At 39.7% G+C, this 16,977-nt stretch overlaps 1 non-coding gene across 1 annotated transcript; it reads left to right on the top strand.

Annotated features, from left to right (window-relative positions):
- Positions 1-9,907: 9,907 nt before the first annotated feature.
- LOC114236058 (U6 spliceosomal RNA) lies at positions 9,908-10,014 on the top strand. The gene has a single exon (XR_003622096.1). It is a non-coding gene; the product is annotated as a U6 spliceosomal RNA (small nuclear RNA).
- Positions 10,015-16,977: the final 6,963 nt, after the last annotated feature.

The following is a 16,977-nucleotide window of genomic DNA, read 5'->3' on the forward strand; positions in this document are numbered from 1 at the left end:
TACAATTTCTACTAATTCCTTCAGTCCCAGAAATGAGAATATAGTAGATTAAAAATTCCTCATCCATTTCATGAAATCTTTTCTTCAAAAAGAAACCACAGCAATCCCCTGTCCTCGTGACAGGTAATAGTCAGGTTTCTGAGACGTGCTGAAGGGTTTCTACTGTCTGCCACAAGGTCTGGGTGTGCTGTCCCCACGCCCTGATCTCCCAAGATCAAAACAACACTGGAAAGAGGTTGCTTAACAAGTCTCTGAAAATTTCATGCTTCTCAGGCATAGTACATGTTATTTATTATTCAGTGAAACTTAAGTGAAAATCCTCAGCTACCATCACTCCTCCACTTCTCCACTACACACCCCTAATTCTAGAGCTTATACAGAACGATGCCACACACATGGAGACCAAACCTACCTTTTGGAGACCTGAACCAAACCTAGCAAACTCAACCAACATTTTGGAATTCAACTCATACCAGAAAGCAGGTTAAGAGACAGCACGTCCACATATCTGTTCACCTCTGCAGGCAGTTGTGCATCTTTTATCACTGCTCTGCCCCAATTCCATTTGTGCAACCACCATGTCAAACATTTCCAAACTTTAGGTTGGCACTACCCTGATCACCATGAGGTAAGTCATAGCAGGAGGGTACAATGATGCACACTCAATTCACTCCACAGTGCATCAGCAGTGCAGTGCATCAGCATCAACTCTGCTCAGAGGATTCTTATCCCAGCGGAATTTAAGTGTACGTTTTCTGGGTCACTCCTAATGCTTCTCCTCAGCCTGAATCCTTCTTGGGCGCCATCTTTGCTTTCTGCTTGTGGGTGTTTTCCACAAGATCAAATGGACTTCCAGACATTGAAAACAGGTGAGGTTTGGGACAGAAAGTCCCAGTTTTTTAGAACCTGTTTTAATAAATGTACATTGGTCTGTCAACAAACTCGGAATGTCAAGGATGCTTTCAGAAACATCATGTTGCCCTATTCAGCTCCAACAATCCAAGAAAAGACAGAGTTTTTCATCTTTGTGCATCAGAATCATCCAGAGAGATTATTTAAAATATAGCTTCCAAGGGTTCACTCCAAGCCTCCTGAACCAGAATCTCCAGGGGTAGAAACCAGTGATATCTTTCTCACAAGCTGCCTAGCTGATCCTAGTGAAAATGCAAATTTGAGAAACATTGCTGTGACCTAAATTTGTAAGATGAAAATTTGAAACCATAGTGCTAAACACCTTCCCTACAACTCGAATGTTTCCTAGACTATGCAATTGTCCTAAGAGGTGGCAGTTTCCAGAGAGCTCCAAGCTTACACTAGCAGGCATGCAACTGGGAGGAAGCAGATACCCACCTAGACCCTAACCCTGGTCATATTGAGATGAAGATATAGAATATTCCTACCTTCCCTCACCTGTCCTCCCTCCTGACCAAGACCTGCCTTGTTACAAATGTGGGTGCTTTATTAGTAAGAATCATATTCTATGTCAGTGTTTGTTTTTTTCACAATGAAATGACAGAATTGGTTGGATAGAATATTTTTAGAGGATTTAATGTCTTCACTTTCACAAGGAAGGACAAGATCTCCACTTCAATGGCAAATATGTTGAACCCAAACATCCTGGGACTAAGATCCCTGGGGTAGAAGTTCACTAAGTTAATATGACACGGAACACAACAGATAAGGAGCTGAGTAACAGCGTGACCTGTAGGCAGTCCAGACCTGAGCTCAGTGATAGCTTTGACTTTACTCTGAGCCTCCATGGAGAGGAAGTTCAAAGCCAGTTAGCCACTAATGGGAAATTCATGTTCACTTTCGACATCCCCTGTTTTTCCCTTTTTTTACTGTCACAGTTGCAAGTTGAGTTTCTATACACAAGCAGACAGCCATGGATAAGCCCAGTTGAAATAATGCCAACTGACTAGGTCACACTGAAATAGACGCATAGTGACTGAGCAAAAGCTGGAGAGAACTTCACACGGCCACACAAATAGGTTCAGCAGCTTCTCATGAAATGGGAGAGTACTTGGTCAAAATTTTTCCCAAACATCAAAAACTAGACAAATTTAAAACAGGTTTATGAAAGTTATTAAAGTGCAAAAGTATTGGGTTGGCCAAAATTTTCGTTCGGGTTTGGCCGTAACAGCTTGCGGCCAAACCTGAATGAAATTTTTGGCCAGCCCGCTAATACAACAGTAATAACTCTATCCATTATTGCATTCAGCAGATGTGTATTGAGCACCCACTATATGGCAGACACAGTGCTAGGCACTCAGGATTCAAAGGGAAATGGGAGACAGACAGACTTGACCTCAAAGGGTTTTGTTTCTAGGAAATGGGAGACAAATATGTGAGCATGGGCTTACAATAAGGAATTATGCGTGTTGTGGCAAAGCGGGTGGACAGGTGACCATGGGCACAAAAGAGGGAATCGTTAAGTGGTCTTTGAGAAGAATGCAAGAGCTGGCCTGTGTTGAGTCTTCCATAAGGAAGGGGTGTTCACGGAGGAGACGCAGCGAGGAAAGCCTTTCTGGGCAGCGTGAATAGAAGCATAAAGACATAAAACCCACGGCACATTTGGAAAATGGCAAATCGTCTGAGACAATGGCAACATCACAGAATACAAGGAAAAAGACCCAATAAGGATGATTCTGCATAAGTAGGCAGGGGACCCCGAGGAGCCTGAATGATATGCTGAGGTGCTGAGGCTCAATAAGGTGCCAACGAAGAGTCTGAGGTCTTAAGAGTCTCAGAAAGGTCGCTCTGGGGAAAACATAGCAATTAAACATAAGCAAAGAAGTACTGGAGGCATGGAAACTAATATGAAGCCTATTGCAATGATCTGGACAAGATCAGGAAGCCTGAATTAAGGCAGGGGTAGTGAAATAGGGATGCATACAGACATTGGAGCTGTTAAGAGAGTAACAGGCCAATGACAAAAAACCAAGTAGCCTAGTGTCCCTCTTCTTACTCTTCCAGGCAGTCAAGTTATTTGCTTAAATGACTCCATGTGGGACATAAATGGGTAAGGCAACTGTCTAGATGCAATTTCATTTCTCTGATAAAGTATTCAGGAGTGCTAAGGAGCAGTAAGATAGCTGAACTTAGATAAGGCAGGATGGAAAAGAAAAGAGCCAGGGTAATGTAAAATAAGCAATTTTCAGTGGTTGCCCAAGAGTAAGGGTTGGGGGTAGAGTGACTACAAAGGCTTACCAAGAGGGAGTTTTTTGTGGGGAGGGGGATGAATTGTTCTATACTTTGACTATTACGGTAGCTACATGACTCTTTTTAACCGAAGTATAGTTGACTTACAGTGTTGTGTTAGTTTCTGATGTTCAGCAAGAATATATATACATATCTTCTCTTTCGTATTCTTTTCTATTACAGTTTATTACAGGTTACTGAATATAGTTCCCTGTGCTATAGAGTAGGACCTTGTTGTTTATCTATTTTATATATAGTAGTTTGTATCTGCTAATCCCAAACTCCTAATTTATCCCACCCTCACTCCCTTTCCCTGTTGGTAACTGTAAGTTTGTTTTCTATGTCTGTGAGTCTGTTTCTGTTTTGTAAATAAGTTCTTTTGTATCACATTTTAGATTCCACATATAAGTGATATCATACGGTATTTGTCTTTCCCTGCCTGACTTATTTCACTTAGTATGAAAATCTCTAGGTCCATCCATGTTACTGCAAATGACATTATTTCCTTCTTTATTATGGCTGAGTAATATTCCATTGTATATATGTACCACATCTGCTTCATCTATTGCTCTGTCAATGGACATTTAGGTTGCTTCCATGTCTTGGCTATTGTAAATAGTGCTGCTATGAACATTCGGGTGAATGTATCTTTTTGAATTAGAGTTTTCTCTGGATGTATGCCCAGGAGTGGGATTGCTGGATCATACGGCAACTCTATTTTTAGTTTTTTAAGAAAGCTTCATACTGTTTTCCATACTGGTTGCACCAATTTACATTCCCACCCACAGTGCAGGAGGGTTCCCTTTTCTCCACACCTTCTCCAGCATTTGTTATTTGTAGACTTTTTAATGATGGCCATTCTGACCAGTGTGAGGTGATACCTCACTGTATTTTTGACTTGCATTTCTCCAATAATTAGTGATGGTGAGCATCTTTTTATGTGCCTATTGGCCATTTGTATGTCTTTTTTGGAGGACTGTCTATTTAGATCTTCGGCCCATTTTTTGGTTGGGTTGACTTTTTTGTTACTGAGTTGTATGAACTGTTTGGATATTTTGGAAATTAAGCCCGTGTCAGTTGCACATGACTCTTTACTTTTGTAAAAACTCATAGACCTATATACCAAAAAGAAAAAATTTTACTGTATGTAACTTTTTTAATTGGAGGGAAAGGCAAAAAAATTATGCAATTCTCAAAGATAAATCAGTTTATAGCAACATGAGAAGGGAAACTTACTCTTGGACGTTCATTCATTGATTCAACAAATACACATTGAGCACATACTCCATGCCAGAAACCATGCTACGTGTCGGAGACATGGTGGGAAACAGGCCCCATGCAGCATATAGTCTAGTGGAAAAAACACCCATTAAATAAATATTTCTGTAAATTCAATTACAATCGTGATAAGAAGAAATAAAGAATAACATATTATGAAAGCATGTAACAAACATCCTTGAAGCAGTGATATTGAAGTTAAACCCTGAAGGATAAGATTGAGTTGACTGAAGGTGAAGAGGGGTAGTCAAGAGAAAGAACAGCATTTTGGAAGACCCTGAGATAGGAGCCCTCACATACCCACACACACTCTCACATGCTCACACGTGCTCACAAACACCCTCACAAACTCACCTACTCATTTACACATTAAGACACTTGGTGTTTCTATGAAATTGAGTTGTTTGTAGTGAGGTGGATGGACTTAGTCTGTCATACGGAGTGAAGTAAGTCAGAAAGATAAAAACAAATACCGTATGCTAACATATATATGTGAAATCTAAAAAAAAAAAAAAAAAAAAAGGTCCTGAAGAACCTAGGGGCAAGACAGGAATAAAGATGCAGACGTAGAGAATGGACTTGAGGACATGGGGAGGGGGAAGGGTAAGCTGGGACGAAGTGAGAGTGGCATGGACATATATACACTACCAAATGTAAAATAGATAGCTAGTGGGAAGCAGCCGCGTAGCACAGGGAGATCAGGTCGGTGCTTTGTGACCACCTAGAGGGGTGGGATAGGGAGGGTTGGGGGGAGACTCAAGACAGAGAGGATATGGGGATATATGTATACGTATAGCTGATTCACTTTGTTATACAGCAGCAAATAACACAACAATGTAAAGCAATTATACTCCAATAAAGATGTTAAAAAAAAAAAAAAAAACCACGGTGTGTCTAAGATCCTTTATGCTGTGTAACATTTCTATGATAGAAACTGGCAAAGGCTTTCTATAGACCACCCATATCTACCACTTACCAGATGTGTCACCTCAGGAAAGTTTTTTAACCTATTAGTACTTCAATTTTCTCATCTCCAAACAGGATTATTAATTAGTAATTATAATATTCAGGTACTAATTAGTAATTAGTACTTGAAGATTGGGTTATTATAAAGAATAAATTGGTTAATAAAAATAAAGCCTTAAGAACAACATCTAGGGACTTCCCTGGTGGTCCAGTGGTTAAGACTTCACCTTCCAATGCAGGGGGGGCAAGTTCGATCTCTTGTTGGGGAGTTAAGATCCCACATGCCTCTCAGCCAAAAAACCAAAACATAAAAGAGAAACAATATTGTAACAAACTCAATAAAGACTTTAAAAATGGTCCACATCAAAAAAAAATTTTTTTAGTAAAAAAGAACAACACCTAGAACATTAAGTACTCAATAATAGTAATTTATTATTACCAAAACTATTACTACACAATTATTTTTAGAGACCCTCTTTCTATTTCTTAGAGAGAAGAGATGGCTCTTAGACTCAATTTTTGGAAACAACATAGAGAAGCTACACTCGACCCCACCATACTAACTTCCTATGAATAGGACCAGTGTCCTGAGCCATATGACGGGATTCATGACTATTAAAAATACTTTTTCAGTCCAAATAGAAGCTTTGGGGTCCCTTTGGGGATAAATCCATTCATCTTTACCTAACTGAATCCTTAAGAGCACATCTTGTAAACTTTCACTTCCAGATGTGGAGCAACCGGTATTGGACTAGCCCTTCTGTTATAAACAATAAAATTAGAGATAGTGCATGAGGTAATTGTTTTTAAACATTGGACAATAGGAAACACAATGCTGTGACCCTTGAGAGAGGAGAAATTCATAAAGTGAGCCCCATGATTTCCCTGGATCTCTATCTGGGCACAATTATCCAACTATGACGTAGCAAGCTAGAATCCAAGCAGAGCACAATGATCCTGCTGAGCTGAAGAGGCAGAGGTCAGAGTTCAGGAAAGCTGAAGCAATCAGAATCTGCAGGGCAAAGCATCAGAAGGTAAAGCAGGTATGCAGGGGCTAGAGAGAAGGGAGAGACCCAGAAGTTGTGCAGGAGGTTCTCTGTGAATCCTAAGATGCACATGCCCATGGCAAGAGTACCTGAGGCTTGTAGTAACTATACAGAACAGTCACCATAGAGACAAGAACAGAATAAAGATACTAGATACAAAACGGTGCTAGAAGACATGGAAGTTCTGGCCAAGCCAGAGTGGCAAGACCTTGTTATCAATTTATTAACACAAAAGGCATCTATCTAAGACACCAGAGAAGACTAGAAACATGCTTTCGGGTAAGGTCCACTCCATGCCCACCCTAACAAGGTCTAAAGCCAAGCCTTTAAAAGATCTTCAGTGAAAGCTGAATTTAGAAGTTGAGACCTGCAAAGATAGAAGGCCTTGGGAAACATATTGAGTTTTCCAATAGGTATTCCCTAGCAAAGCATAAAGACAAGCCTACAGAGTGCAAGGTAATCAATCAGTAAATGAGCTGCCTAATAGAAGACATGGTAACACTTCTCAAAGGAAGATAACAAAAGTACAGAGCCTATACAATGCACCACCAACAACGTGCAGTACACAATTTAAAAAATCACTAGACATAAAAGAGTCATGTACCACAATGTTCATTGCAGCTCTATTTACAATAACCAGGACATGGAGGCAACCTAAGTGTCCATCGACAGATGAATGGATAAAGAAGATGTGGCACATATATACAATGGAATATTACTCAGCCATAAAAAGAAACGAAACTGAGTTATTTGTAGTGAGGTGGATGGACCTAGAGTCTGTCATTCAGAGTGAAGTAAGTCAGAAAGAGAAAAGCAAATACTGTATGCTAACACGTGTATATGGAATCTAAAAAAAAAAAAAAAATGGTCATGAAGAACCTAGGGGCAGGATGGGAATAAAGACACAGACCTACTAGAGAATGGACTTGAGGACACGGGAAGGGGGAAGGGTAAGCTGGGACAAAGTGAGAGAGTGGCATGGACGTATATACACTACCAAATGTAAAACCAATAGCTAGTGGGAAGCAGCTGCATAGCACAGGGAGATCAGCTCGGTGCTTTGTGACCACCTAGAGGGGTGGGATAGGGACAGTGGGAGGGAGGGAGACGCAAGAGGGAAGAGATATGGGAACATATGTATATGTATAGCTGATTCACTTTGTTATAAAGCAGAAACTAACACACCATTGTAAAGCAATTATACTCCAATAAAGATGTTTAAAAAAAATTACTAGACATGCAAAAAATAAAAACAAAAAAAGGCAAAGTGACCCATTGTTAAGGGAAAATCATCAGTCCCAACATTACTGAGATGATGGATTTAGAAGATAAGGGCTTTAAAGCAACTGCTATAAATATGTTCAAAGAATTAAGAAAATAGGGACATCATGAGTTAAAAAATAGGGACTCTCAGCATAGAAATGTAAACAATAAAAAAGCTAAATGGAAATTTTAGAACTGAAAAATTACAATGACAAAAAAAAAAAACACAGTAGATCAGAGATGGGAGGAAGAAAGTCACTGGTGAGTTTGAACATAGGAAGGCAAATCTATAGCAATTATCCAAGCTAATGAATAGAGAGAAAATAGATTGAAGAAAAATAAACAAATCCTTAGAGACCTGTAGGACAGCAGAAAATGGCCTAAATATATGTAATTAGAGACCCTGAAGGAGAAGGAGGTGAGAAGTAGGGCAAAATAGACTTTTTTAAGAAATGACAAAAAGGCAAGCTACAGACTGAGAGAAGTTTTTGTAATATTAATACATATATGACACTGGGCTTATAGCCAGAATATAGTTTAAAATTTTTACAACTCAATAATAATACAATCTAACTATTTTTTGATGGGCAGAAGACTTGAAGAGACACTTCACCAAAGAAGATACATGCGTGGCTAATAAGCACAAGAAGAGATGTTAAACATCATAGTTATAAGGAAATTGCAAATCAAAGCTACAATCAGATACCACTACATATTCATTAGATAGATACCACTCCACATCTTTTTAAAAGGCTGACAATACCAAGTATTGAAGAAGACTGAGAACAGTTGGTTATCTTGCTATTGAGGGTGGAAAATAGTACAACCACTTTGGAAAACAGTTTGACAGTTTCTTTTAAAGTTAAACATACTTATCATTTGAATCAGCTACTCCACTCCCAGGTATTTACCAAAATGAAATAAGAACATATATCCACCCAAAGACTGTTCACAGTAACTTTGTTCATAATAGCCCCAAACTGGGACAACCCAAGTATCCACCAATAGGCTAACAAATTGTGTTATTAACACAGTTAAATACTATTCAGCAATAAAAATATAAATTACTAATAAAGGCAACAATGTGGATGAGTCTCCAAAACCTCATGCTGAGTGAAGGGAACTCAACACAAAAAATATCCATACTGTCTGATTCCATTTATATGAATACTAGAAGAGGAAAAACTAATCTATAGTGATAAAAATGAGATCAACGTTTGCCTGGAGCAGTAGCTGGAAGCAGAGACTGACTGCAAAGGATGTACATGAGGGAGCTTTCTGGTGTGAGGAAATGTGCTATATCTTGATTATGATGGTGGTGATGTGAGTGTATACATTTACTGAACTGTACACTTAAAATATATGTATTTTATTACATGTAAATTATACCTCACAAGGTTGACTTTTAAAAGAATATTGGCATAACTCTTTAAATTAGAAGGCTTATTTTCATCATCATCCTGTAATGAGTCATTTAACAATCAATTTTATAAGGAACAAGTTCTTTTTGAATCATACACAAGCATCCCAAATGAAGGTCTAGTCATTCGTTTTTGTTAAATGTGTGTGGCTGGAGAAGCAGAAGCCCGTAGAACTAATAAAGCTCCTGCCCATCATCTCTGCTTCTAAGCTGCAGAAGAAACTGTAACTTCAGTTCTTATCTTTCTAAGCATCCTCAGTAACTATTTGTTGACCAGTTCCTAAAGTGAGTGTCTGGATTTATTTTATAAACAAGTTCCACCATCTAAAATCTTGGCTGCTGCAGAGCTTAGGGGAACATTTCCTGCAAAATCTGCGCCAGTCTCATAACAGAGGTAAATAGTCAGAGTCTGCATAGTGAACCAGTTCCACTGCTGGTCAGATAGGCTGTCCTAATCACCCTCCTCAAGGACCCTCTTATAGGACCCTCTTTTATAGAATTTTTTGCGCAAGGACCTTCTTATTCACTTTTTTGAAAACATAGGCAATAGGGAAGCTGGACTTTCCTTTTATTGAAATTTTCCTATTTGCAGTGGGAAATTGAGGGGCAAGAGAGAGGTGTCATAAACCAAGGGCAATGCTAGCCTGTGCAGTGACCGTGTGTGTTAAAACGAGTGCCTCAGTTTACTGGAAAACCTCCCTTACTGATTTGGAGCCTTAATAAAAATAGCAGGATGCTCACTTCAGCAGCACATATACTAAAATTGGAACAATACGGAGAAGATTCGCATGGCCCCCGCACAAGGATGACGCACAAATACATGTAGCTTTCCATATTTTTATATATGAAGTCTAAAAAACCCCCAAACTCGGGCTTCCCTGGTGGCGCAGTGGTTGGGAGTCCGCCTGCCAATGCAGGGGACACGGGTTCGTGTCCCGGTCCGGGAAGATCCCACATGCCGTGGAGCAACTAGGCCCGTGAGCCACAACTACTGAGCCTGCGCATCTGGAGCCTGTGCTCCGCAACAAGAGAGGCCGCGACAGTGAGAGGCCCGCGCACCGCGATGAAGAGTGGTCCCCGCTTGCCGCAACTGGAGAAAGCCCTCGCACAGAAACGAAGACCCAACACAGCCATAAATAAATAAATAAATAAATACATTAAAAAAAAAAAAAAAAACCCAAACTCATAAAAAAAGAGAACAGATTTGTGGTTACCAGAGGCAAAGGGGTAGGAGGTAAGAGAATTGGGTGAAAGCGGTCAAAAGTTACAAACTTCCAGTTATAAGATAAATAAGTACTAAGGATGCAATGTACAACATGCTGACTATAGTTAACACTGCTGTATGATATATTTTAAAGTTGCTAAGAGTGTAGATCTCAAAAGTTCTTATCTCAAGGGAAACCAAAAATTTTTTATCAGTATATGAGGTGATGGATTTTAACTAAACTTACTGTAATAATCATTTCCCAATATACGTATGTCTAGTCAGTATACTGTACACTTTAAACTTATATATAGTGCTGTATACCAATTATACCCCAATAAAACTGAAACCAGAAAGGAAAGAACAGCAGGAAATGTGTAAACTTTCACTACAAGCTCGAACCCTGTGTTACCTACTGTATTCATTTTCTATTGCTACATAACAAATTACCACAAATTTAGAAGCTTGTACCACCCCCCATTTATTATCTCACAGTTCCACAGGTCAGAAGTCTGGCAGGGCTTGGCTGTGTTCTCTGCATGGAGTATCACAAAGACAATCTCAAGTGTCGACTGGGATGAGCTCTTATCTGAAGGCTCTGGGGAAGAGCTGCTTCCAAGCTTATTCAGGTTGTTGGCAGAATTCACGTCCTTGGGCATGTAGAACTGAGATCCCATTTTCTTTCTGGCTATCTAGAAACTACCTGGACTTCTTGGCTGATGGGCGCCTTCCTCCATCTTCAAAGCCAATAATTGTGGGTTGAATCCTTCTTACACTTAGAATCTCTCTGACTCCCTCTTCTATGAGCAGCCAAAGAAAACTCCCTGCTTTTAAAGGGCTCAGGTGATTAGATCAGGTGCACCTGGATAGTCTCCCTAGCTTAAGGTCAACTGATTAGCAATCTTAATTACAACTGAAAAATTACTTTTGCCATGTAACATAATCACAGGAATAACACCAGGGACAGAGGTCATGGGCATCTAGAATTCTGTCTACCATACTGACGCTTCATCTGTCCAGCACCACTGACCTTCATTGTATCCCTAGTGATACCATTCACCCAAACACTGTAAAGTTGTCTTTAAAAACAAATGCTGCTAGTCAGTGATTCTGAGTCCACTTTCCAGGTTATAGTAATTAAGACTGGGATACCATTAAAATATCATATTTAAAGCTATAGGAACTGAGTTTAAATTCCAAGAGTTCAGAGAAGAGAGAAGTCAGTAGGAGCTAGGGAAAGCTTCATAAAGGAAGTGGCAGGCAAGCAGAGCTTTCAAGATTGCACATAATTTGGGGAGGCAAGAGCATGACTAGAGACAGGAATAAAAAGTGCATCTATTGAGCAGTGAGGAGACCCACCTGATAGCTTGCTGGGGAATGATGGAAGGTAAGGTTAAACAGCTGAGGGAAGCTAAAGTAAGATGGCTTTGTGAACCAGGACAAGAGTGTGCACTTGATTCAATGAGAAATACTGAGCCTTTGAAAACCCTTTTAGGTTTCTGTAGGAGTATGCTAAATGGTTGGAAATTTTGGGATTGGTGAGAAAAATAAGATTACAGAAAGAATAATTAGAAAGCTATGGGGGACACAAATTTCTTATCTATTAGAGACACACACTGACAGTCTATGATGAGTGGGTTGGGCTTTAACATATTCCAGAAAGAAAATAAGGGGGAAGAATGGCAAAATGTTTATAACTGATGAAGCTTTATGCCAGATACATGAGCGTTCAGTATAATATTCTCTCTACTTTTGAGTATGTTTGAATTTTTCCATAATAAAATGGGGTTTTTTTAAAGCCAATTGTAGTAATCTGGGAAAACCTAGACATGGGTGGTGACAGGAAAAATAGAAAGAAAAAAAAAAAGACTGACTAATTCAGCATACATTTGACCTTGATAACAGATTTGATATAACAACTTCAGCTGAAGGAAGAAACAAAAATGACTGATTTTTATAGCCTTGGAAATAGAATAATGTCATAAAAGAGAGCCTGTCAACTGTCTATAAATTCCTGAACTTTAAACAATGTACCTCATTGGACTGTATGATTGGAATGTGTATGGAAATTAATAAACTATGTAAGTTAAATTTCTGTCTATGGATCTCTTACTCTGTCTACTGCACCACATGAAAAAACTGGACAGATTTTCATCAAATTTAGAGGGTCTGTTTGGAAAAATCTACCTATCTAATATAGCCCCATTTGCTCTATACAAAAAATCATTTTGTGGGACCCTAGGTGTGTCTCATTCATTTATTTTTATTCTTAAGGTAATATAGTATATTATTTTTCAATTTTCTACTAGTTGAGTCCAGGAATTTACCTTTTTAAAAAGTTTTCCAGGGACTTCCCTGGTGGTCCAGTGGCTAAGACTCTGCACTCCCAATGCAGGGGGACTGGGTTTGATCCCTGGTCAGGGAACTAGATCCCACATGCCGCAACTAAGAGTTCGCATGCCACAACTAAAGATCCCACACGCCACAACAAAGATCCCATACGTGGCAACGAAGATCCCGTGTGCTGTGATTAAGACCTGGCGCAGCCAAATTAATTAATTAATTAATTTAAAAAATAGATAAATACAAAATAAAAAGTTTTCCAGGAACCTGGAAAGATTTGAGTAGAAGCACCCAAAAGGTTCAAATGCTTGCTTGTTTTCCCAAGTGATATATTTTAAATTTTTTTTAGATAGACATAAGAACTTACACCAGACAAAATTGTTATCCTGAAGATTAATAATTCTCATTTCCATATATGCAAGAGCCTAAAAAGGATAATTTTTTGACAATTTTAAAGTAATTCTGGAAGGAATACTTCTTAGGAGCAGAAAGGGAGAGAGAGACTTTTTTAAAAATGAATGAAAGTGATATCTAATGTAAAAAACATTTGGAGCCGATTTGGAAAGAGAGCCAATTCGGAAAGAGACAGGTCTCATGGGCAGGCTCCCACTGAGATGACTGCCCAAACTAAAGAAACTTAAGTCCACAGAGAGAAGAGCAGTTCACTTGCAGAGCGGTGAGGCCCCCAAGGCTTCCAGGAAAGCCAATCAGGAGGGACCCCACACTCTCATACAAGTACTTGAAACTAAAATCCTGCCTGAGAGACATTGGCTGCAGATACAGAGAGAAGGACATGTGAATTAAGATACCACGAACTGAGAAAATAAATAACAATTTCAAGCTTAAGCCCCAAATCAATTAAGCTAAGGAATCTAGCAGTATTTCACAATCTGAAATGTGTCCCTATTGTCAAGCCCAAAGATACTAAGCTGTTGCAAAAGGAAGTACATGCTGGATCTAATTACCAAGTCCACAGAACTACTGAAATCTTTATTCAGATTAATAGGCAGAATCCTTTTCACTTAAAAAGGTAATATCTAGGCCTAAAAAAGTATATTTTAATGGAACTTGGCAAAATGGATCAATATTTATTGTCTGAAACCGTGGATTTCCTTGATACTTTTCACTTCCAAGCTTCTGCAGTTTCCAGTAAGTGCTTACTCTGGTGTTATCATTACAAGGTCAAATGGTCTAAAATGCAGGCATTTCATCTGTGATCATGTTGCTTCCCACATGGGCAACTCTAGATAGTGTGATCCAAGGTGAAGAGTAGCAGGTTTATTCATATGTGTGCCAGAGAGTAAAATGACTAATGATCATCAAAGAAGATTTGTTGTAAGTTTCAAACAATTAAAGCTCTTTAAATCATTATGGTAACTTCTAAAATTTTATCTCAATAATTATTCTATTGTTTCTATTAAAGTTTATCAATGGTAAATGAGTCTCCTGGTCAATGCCAGGTGTTACAGGTAATGAATGAAATGGAGATGACATATCATACATTAAATCAAAAATTATGTATAAGAGATACTCATAGATTCTGAAGACAGACTACAGGATTGCTCAAAAAGAAGTCATCTTAATCACTTTGAGAGAAATGATAGTAGCAGAAAAGATTATAAAGGCTCTTTCCCTAGGGGTTAAATGGTACCCTCCCCAAAAAAAGATATAGTCATGTCCTAATCCTCAGAACCTGTCAATGTGATCTCAATTGGAAAAAGGGTCTTAGCACATGTCATTAAGAATCTCAAAATGAGGTCATCGTGGGTTATCTAGGTGGGCCCTAAGTCCAATGACAAGTGTCCTTATAAGAGACACACAGTGGAGGGACTTCTCCGGTGATCCAGTGGTTAAGACTCAGGGCTTCCACTGCCGGGGCGCAGGTTCCATCCCACGTGCTGCACGGTGCAGCCTAAAAGAGAAAGAAAGAGACACACAGTGGCAAACACAGGGAGAAGGGGAGAAGGCCATATGAAAATGGAGACAGAGATTGGAGTTATAATGCTACAAGCCAAGGGATGCCTGGGGCTGCCAGAAACTGCAAGAGGCAAAGAAGGATTCTCCCCTATAGCATTTGGAGACAGCACGGTTCTGACACACCTGGATTTCAGATGGCTGGCCTCCAGAACTGTAAGAATAAATTTCTCTGTTTTAGGCCACCAAGTTTGCGGTAATTTGTTACATAGTCCTAGGAAACTAGGACTAAAACCTGTGGATTAAAAGCCAGATGACCTCAGAAAAGTGTTTTCTGAGAGAAAAAAAAAACAAAAACAGCTTAGGTGACTCATGATCTCTCCTTCAAAGCTAGTTTCTATAATACAGGATCAAACATGTCTGGCACGTAGCAGGCATTCATCAGTTTCCCGCCTCATCCCCATGGGCATTCCAGCAACCCATTCTGTTACCACCATATAGCTACCGCCCAGCCACAGGTTCTCTCCAAAGTCTGCATTTCCTAATTAATTTAGACTAAACTGCGCACTAGAATCATCTTCACGTGTACCTGCTGGAAGCCCTAAAAACCCTGGAGATTCTGATTCAGGGCATCTGGGGTGGAGCCAAGGCATTTGCACAATTAACAAGCTTCACAAAAGCTTGGACTAGCTGTCTAGCTACTCTACCCCAAAATCTTCTTGGGCTGATAGGCAAGGGGAATAGTGCGATGGAGGGAGCAGGGGGCAAGGGGGTGGAGGAAAAAGGACACACATAGGAAAGCTAGACACACTGAGAGAAATCTCCACTTAGTCCTCCTGGAAATGTGCCATCCACGCAATGTTTCTGCGTCTGCAAAGGTAGAGTGAGGGACTGAGAAGATAAAGTGAAACCAGACTTGGTGTATAGCTGAAGATAAGTCTTCTGGGATTAAATCATAAACTCCATGTGGATGATAAAATGTTTATACATTGAGGTATAAAATATACTGCAAAAATATAAATTAAAAAGGAAGTCATGAAATTAAATTCAATTTAAGAAGTATTTATTGAACATCTCCTATGTGTCAGATACTGTGCTAGGTGCGGAGCCTCTGATGAAGAATAAGATGGCCATTCGCCTCCTCTCAAGGACAAGTCCAGGGCACTAGCAGGAAAACCAAAAACCCAGTAGTCTGGTTATAACTAAGGTAAAACCTTGTACCCAGGCCTGATCTCAGAGAGACAAACAAGAATTTAGTCATTGAAGTTGATTTCTTCCTGGAGTCGTGTTCAATACAGAACTGATGTTATCAGAAAATGAAAGTTGGTAGTACTGAGTTTAAGAAGTTGACATTTACTAAAGGTTAGAGGAATTTGAGGAAATTCTCCCCTCCTGATTAGGTAAGAATATAGAAAGGATATTAAATGCGACTGATTTGATTAACAAATAGAGCTGAAGATTTGGTCTCTGACACTTGAGGGAATTCCTTAGTGAAACACCAAACTACATTATTAGAATGAATCCTTTGCACAGAAGGACTACCTGGTTTTTTTTAAAAAAGAGTGCCAGCTATGCCACTTTTCATTAACATATCGTTGATATCATTGTTATATGGCTGAGTTAAGTTAGAACCATGATAGTCATTAACTCATTAGTACTTTATAGTATTTCTCTGGCTTGAAACACCACTTCCCCCAAAACCAATGATCCCAACCAGGATTGGCATACATTCATTCACTCATTTAACCAGTATTTTATAAGTTCCTACTCTATGCCAGGCACTCTGCTAGGCACTGATGTTGCAGCAATGAGCTTGTAGTCTTGGCTTCTATGGGGGTCATTCTTTTTTTTTATAAATGTATTTATTTTATTTATTTATTTTTGGCTGCTTTGGTTCTTTGTTGCTGTGCACGGCTTTCTCTAGTTGTGGTGAGCGGGGCTTACTCTTTGATGCAGTGCGCAGGCTTCTCATTGCGGTGGCTTCTCTTGTTGCGGAGCACAGTCTTTAGGCGTGCAGCTTCAGTAGTTGTGGCACGCAGGCTCAGTAGTTGTGGCTCATGGGCTCTAGAGCGCAGGCTCAGTAGTTGTGGCGCATGGGCGTAGTTGCTCCGCGGCATGTGGGATCTTCCCGGACCAGGGCTCGAACCTGTGTCCCCTGCATTGGCAGGCGGGTTCTCAACCACTGCACCACCAGGGAAGCCCTATGGGGGTCATTCTTTAAGGAACATTCCATCAAGAACCACCCTCTATACCCATACGGCAGATATTCGCTAATCAATTACAGTACCCTCTCCTGCCAAACCCCTAGACTGCCTGAAGACCTTTCTCAATGTGCTACTCAT

This window comes from Balaenoptera acutorostrata, chromosome 4 (genome assembly GCF_949987535.1).
Source record: "Balaenoptera acutorostrata chromosome 4, mBalAcu1.1, whole genome shotgun sequence".
NCBI lineage: Eukaryota > Metazoa > Chordata > Mammalia > Artiodactyla > Balaenopteridae > Balaenoptera > Balaenoptera acutorostrata.